Source organism: Humulus lupulus, chromosome X (genome assembly GCF_963169125.1).
Source record: "Humulus lupulus chromosome X, drHumLupu1.1, whole genome shotgun sequence".
In the NCBI taxonomy this organism is placed as follows: domain Eukaryota; kingdom Viridiplantae; phylum Streptophyta; class Magnoliopsida; order Rosales; family Cannabaceae; genus Humulus; species Humulus lupulus.
The window spans coordinates 53,677,567-53,684,343 of record NC_084802.1 but is presented as its reverse complement, the minus strand read 5'-3'; positions in this window follow the sequence as shown (position 1 = coordinate 53,684,343).

Sequence of the window (6,777 nt, the reverse complement as noted above, 5' to 3'; positions counted from 1 at the left end):
GTCTGTCTGGGAGGCACGCCGCGACCTCCAGAGTCAAGTCACGACTTGCCTAAGCATTTTGGCCAGGTTGGGTTTTTGGTGATGGAACCTTAAACCTAAGGGCTCGAGATCGATCCTACTACCCGATTTGGTAGGATTCGACGTCCTGGAGGCTAGGACTCGGTTCGGAAGCCTTTATTTACTTATTTTTGATAGGATTCTATATTATGGTTGTGACTTGGTTATTGCTAGGGGCTCGAAATCAGTATGGTGCTCGAGGGTCATTTATTGGTAACTTGTGCTTGGACTAAAGGTAAGAAAACTGCACCCTATATGTGATACATGTGATTATGGCGTGGCCTGAATGTTGAATATATAACTGATCAAAGTTTGAGTCTCTATAAATGTGCATGATTATGATTATGCCTGTGATTATTGATGAAGCATGTTGAGTGCTCTATTTATGGATAGTTGTTATAAGATGAATGCTTGTTGGCATTATATACTTGAGAAAAGCATTGACTTATTAGTCAAGGTCGACAATACCACTGAACGCTGGTCGCAAACCATTGACTTATTAGTCAAGGGCAGCAATAGCGCGCTAAGCACTGGTCATTTTGGTTTGGCTAACCAGAAGCGCTAGGTACGCTTAAATAGAGGATAGGACTAAGGGACCCGGGGTGACTAATTATTCCCATATCCTAGCATTGACTTATTAGTCAAGAATGACCTTAACACGTTAAGTGCTGGTCAGCGCCATGTATGCTTATATAGAGGATAGGGATAAGGGCCCCGGGGTGACTTATTAGTCCCATATCCTAGCATTGACTTACCAGTCAAGGTCGACAATAGCGCCGAGCGCTGGTCGGAAAGCATTGACTTATTAGTCAAGGACGACATTAGCATGGTGAGTGTTGGTCGTAAGGCATTGAGTTATTATTCAAGGACGACATTAGCATGGTGAGTGCTGGTCGTAAAGCATTGACTTATTAGCCTAGGGTTGAGAACAGGTGGGAATTTCTATGTGAAAGATTCCAAGAATATTACCCTCCAGTTTTTGAGGGAGGCCTAGATCCATTCAGAGCTAAGCAATGAATGGGAATGATCAGTTCCATCCTCGATAGAATAAGGGTGGTGGGTCACGATAGCGTGATCTGTGCTATATATGTGTTATGGGAAGATGCTCGAAGGTGAGAAGTGGTATCGCAGACACGAGATACAACTGCAATGAATTAGGAGGAATTTAGGCAGGTGATTAATGCGAGAAATTACTGTGATGCAGTTAAGGCTGCTAAGACAAATGAGTTTTTGAACTTAGTTAAGGGAAATGCAACATTAACAGAGTATGTTAACAAAATTCGATGGGTTGGCCAAGTTTGCTTTTGATATGGTACCCATGGATGTGGCTCGGAAGGAGAAATTTAACCATGGATTGAATCCCAGAATAGCTCAGGGCGTTAGAATTGCTCCAATACATGAGATTTCTACCTATGCTCAGGTGGTAGGGAAGGCCCTTGTTATTGAGGGCATAGGAAATGAGATGTTGGGGAGAGTGCCGGAGAGCGTGGAGCTCAGGCAGTGATACCTCCATTTATTGACTCAGGTAGGGGCAGAGGCCCCAGTGATCAGGAAAGAAAATTTATCAATGTATTCAGTACCTCTGGATTAGATAAAGGGTTCCAAAGTGCTTAGATAGGTCATCAGGGCGGGACATGAATTGGAAACTTTACCCGGAATGCATTTGGTGCAAGAGATGCCATTTGGGAGAATGCCGAGCAAAGGCATGTTTCTTATGTGGGATGGTTGGGCACCTCAAGAGGGATTGCCCAGGGATAAGGAATGATGAACCAAAGGGGGCAGATAGCTCGACTCCAGCTTGAGTGTTTGCTCTGATGCAGTCAAAGTTAGAAACTGAGACTAAGGCTGGTTCCTTAGTAGTGGCAGGTTAGCTTCCTAGTTCTAATTCTTGTATTGTACTGATTGGTTTTGGTGTCGTGTTGTTCTTTGTTCTGTTGCATTTAGTAGAGGCATAAATTTGGTATGTGGATTACGTGGTTATGTTGTGATGAGAATTTGGTACCCTATTGGTAATTTTAAGAGATGGGTTAGGTTATTATGGGAAAAGACTCATCAGTTGACTTGATAGAGTTGGTTATGACCGACTTCGATATGATCCTAGATATGGATTGGTTAGCCAAGTATGGGGAAATGATAGATTGCAAGGAAAAGATGGTAACCCTTGGGCTTGAGGGTTAGAAACCCTTGTATTTGTTGGCACTGTGCATGGACCCCATTTACTTAAGACATCTATACTTAGAGTTAGAGACCGATTACAGGAGGATGCATAAGACTCTTAGCTAGTGTGGTGGATACCACTCAGGTCGTGCTAAGGGGACCAAGATAGAGTCTGTGAGTTTCTGGATGTGTTTCCGGGGGTTTGTCAGGGTTACTACACCAAGAGATAGAATGGTAATCATATTGGTGCCAGGGACAGAACTAGGTCTAGGGCACTGTATTGAACGACTTTAGCACAACTGTAGGAACTAAAGGTTCAATTATTGAGTAAGATGGTATTCTCTAAGGTGGATCTTTGATCTAGTTATTACCAGCTGAAGATCAGGGAGAAGAATAAATAGAAGATTGTCTTTTATATCAGATATGGGCACTGGGAGTGTTGAGTCATGTCTTTTGGGTTTGGCTAATGCCCCAATTGTTTTGATGGATAGATGAACAGGGTGTTCAAGGATTATTTGAATTGGTTTGTGATCGTCTCTATCGACAATACTTTGGTATACTCTTAGTCAGAGATTGTCCTAGGCCAAGGAACGCCTCAGAGATCAGGAGTTTCCTTGGATTAGTAGGGTATTATATGTGTTTTGTGGAAGAGTTCTTAAGGATTGTTACCTCATTGATAGAAAAGGTAACTACCTATGCATCACATCAGTTGAATGATATGATCAGAACTAGAGTAGAGTTACTGGTGGGCCACTTGGCCAACATTACGCTTCAGTTTACTCTATTGGAGAGGAGTAAAGGAAACAGTTGAGTGACCCACATATGGGAAAGATAAAAAGGGATGTCTTAGCTGGAATAGCTAAGGATTATACAGTGATAGGCATGGGATTATTGAAGTATAAAGATCAGACTTGGGATTCAATGGACACTGGGATTAAATGAGAGGTTATGGATGATTCTCATACTACCCCTTATTCTCTACATCTAGGCACCAGGAGAATATATCAGGATCTAAAAGTCTTATAGTGGTGGCCTGGGATGAAGAGGAACGTAATTGAATATGTGGCAAAGTACCTGATCTGTTAGCAGGTCAATGGAGAGTATCAGATCCCAGTAAGCCCATTACAACCTTTGAGTATCCTATGGTGGAAGTGGGAGGACATCACGATGGATTTTGTGATGGGGTTGCCTAGGATAGTCGGCTAGTGTGATTTAGTTTGGGTTATTATGGACCAGTATTTAAAGTCAGCTCATTCTTACTAGTAAGGATGAATAATACAACTGAAAGTTATGTAGATCTCTGTGTGAGAGAGATAGTACACCTTCATGGAATTCGAGGTCTATCTTATTAGATGGGGACCCTATCTTTACTTCCAAGTTTTTGGGAAGGCTACAGAGGGTGATGAGTATATAGATGGAGTTCAGTACAACTTATTATCCTCAGAGTGATGGTAAATCAGAGAGTTATCTAGTTATTGGAGGGACACCTTATGAGATGTTGTAGGGTAGGAAGAATAGATTGCCCATTCACTTGGATGATATGGGTGAGAGAAAAAAAAATATTTGAGTCCTGAGGTAGTTCAGAGAACCACTGAGGCTATTGAAAAGATTAGAGCTCAGATGCTTGCTTCTCAGAATAGATAGAAAAGTTATGTTAATTTGAAATGAAGGAACGTGGAGTTCCAAGTGGAAGACTATGTCTTCCTTAGAGTATCACCATGGAAATGGATGAGGAGATAAAGGCAAGTTGAGACATAGATTTGTAGAACCGTTTGAAATCCTGGATAGGATTGGCCAGGTGGTCTATAGATTGGCCTTATCTTCGACACTGTCAGCCGTATACAACGTATCTCATATTTCCATGTTGAGGAAACATGTGTTAGACGAGACTCATGTGTTAAGTTATGAGGATCTGGAATTGGAGGCTGAGTTATCCTGTGAGGAACAACCAGTCCATATATGAGACAAAAAGAACAAGGTTCTGAGGAACAAAGCTATACCTTTGGTTAAGGTATTATACAGAAACAGTAAGGTTGAGGGAGCAACCTGGAAACTGGAATCAGATAGGCGGGATCTATATCCCGGGCTATTCAAGTAAAATTTTGAGGAAAAAATTTCTGTAAGGAGGGGATAGTTGTAACGTCCCAAATTACCTAATAAGGCTTAGGGCCTTGATTATGGGGCAAGGATGGCAAATTATGGAAATTATGTGATTATGTGATATATATGTGCATCATTATATGATTATGTGAGTTATATTATAATATGACTTGAGATGCATGTTCAGGTGAATTAAATATGCATGTGGGCCCATTTATGATTAAAAGGGCAATTTTCAAAATTTGGCCCGTTATGAGTATATTTAGCATTTATGTGTGGGACCACATTATTATGTGAGTATATTTGGGTTACTCGGCACGAGACGATCCTAGGAAGCAAGCTAGTGGAAAAGTCACAACGACACCCATACTTGACTCGGTGTGAGTCAAGGGGTATATTGGGTATTTAGTACATTACCGGGCTATTGGGTAATGGGAATAAATATTTGATGATATATTTGGAGTTAGCGAGATCAGGAGGGAATTATGGGAATTTTGACTATTTGGGCGCCGGGGACGTTTTGGGTACCCCGAGCATTTGGATTTGCTTGAGGTTACTTAAGCTTGAAGTAACCTAACAGAATAAATAAGAAATGAAAAGAACGTTCAGTCATGTTCTCTTTCTCTCCCGTTCTCTTTTTGGCATTTGATAGCATTTCGAAGGAAACTCGAGTTTTAGGACTCGGATTCAAGCAAGGTTAGAGTCATAATGATTCTAAGAAAGATTAGAAGCTTGTTACCCAGAAGATTTAACTGGGAAGCAGCTCGATCAGAGGTAATCCAAGCTTCAAGTTTTCAGTTTCAGAGTTTTTAAGCTTTCATTGGATTTTACGTTTTGATGAGTTTTTGAATTGTTTGAAGCTTGGGTTTAGATGGTTTTGGGCCATTAGGATGTTTGGGAACTTTGTTTTTGGGAGTTAGTTATGTTTGGATAGGTTTATGGAGGGTTTTGAGATGGGAAAAATAGAGAAAATGCCTGGGTTTGAGGTTGGGTCGCGACCTTGTTCTTGGGTGTCGCGACCTGTGTGAACACAGGACTAGGAAGGGTTCTGCCTGGGGGATGCACCACTAAACTAGGGGGTAAGTTCCGGCTTGCGTCTTGAAGCCCAAATAGAGGGGTGTCTATTTGGGAGGCGCGCTGCGACCCCCAGGGTCAAGTCGCAGCCCGCCTGAACATTTTGGCCAGGATGGGTTTTTGGTGATGGAAACTTAAACCAAAGGGCTCAGGATCGATCCTACTACCTGGTTTAGTAGGATTCGACGTCCTGGAGGCTAGGACTCAGTCTGGAAGCCCTTATTAACTCATTTTTTTTATGGGATTCTATATTATGGTTGTGACTATGTTATCGCTAGGGGCTCGGAATCAGGATCGTGCTCGAGGGTTATTTATTGGTAACCTATGTTTGGACTAGAGGTAAGAAAACTGCACCCAGTATGTGATACATGTGATTATGGTTTGGCCTGAATGTTGAATATAGAATTGTTCAGAGTTTGAGTCTTTGTAAATGCGCATGATTATGATAATGCATGTGATTATTGATGAAGCATCTTGAGTGCTCTATTTATGGATATTTGTTATATGATGAATGCATGTTGGCAATATATACTTGAGAAAAGCATTGACTTATTAGTCAAGGTTGGAAATAGTGATGTTCCCAAAGTTGACTTATTAGTCAAGGGCGGCAATAGCGCGCCGAGCGCTAGTCATTTTAATTAGGTTAACCAGAAGCGCAAGGTACACTTAAACAAAGGATAGGACTAAGGGACCCGGGGTGACTTGTTAGTCTCGTATCCTAGCATTGAAATTTTAGTCAAGAACGACCTTAGCACATTGAGTGCTGGTCAGCGCCACGTACGCTTATACAGAGGATTGGGCTAAGGGCCCCGGGGTGACTTATTAGTCCCATATCCTAGCATTGACTTATCAGTCAAGGTCGACAATAGCACCGAGCGCTGGTTGGAAAGCATTGACTTATTAGTCAAGGACGACATTAGCATGGTGAGTGTTGGTCGTAAGGCATTGAGTTATTAGTCAAGGAGACATTAGCACGGTGAGTGCTGGTCATAAAGCATTGACTTATTAGTCAAGGACGACATTAACACACTGAGTGCTGGTCGTAAGGCATTGAATTATTAGTCAAGCATGGCGATTGCGCATTGAGCGCTGGTCCATACGATTTGTCCTAACTAGGAGCGCATTATACGCTTGACCGACCTAACGGTCGGGAAAACTTCTGCGTCACGTACGCTAGATCAGCTCCAAAGCTTGTTATACAGAGGATAGGTCAAAGGGCCCCGTGGTGACTCATCAGTCCCATATCCTGGGGCGTTGAGCCAGTATGATTCCATAATCATGTATTTTGAGCATTGGGCCCCGATATGATTCATTGATCATTTATTTAGGGCAGTTGAACCCATATGACACTGTAGTCATTTATATGAATGGTATACATGCATGAGTAGG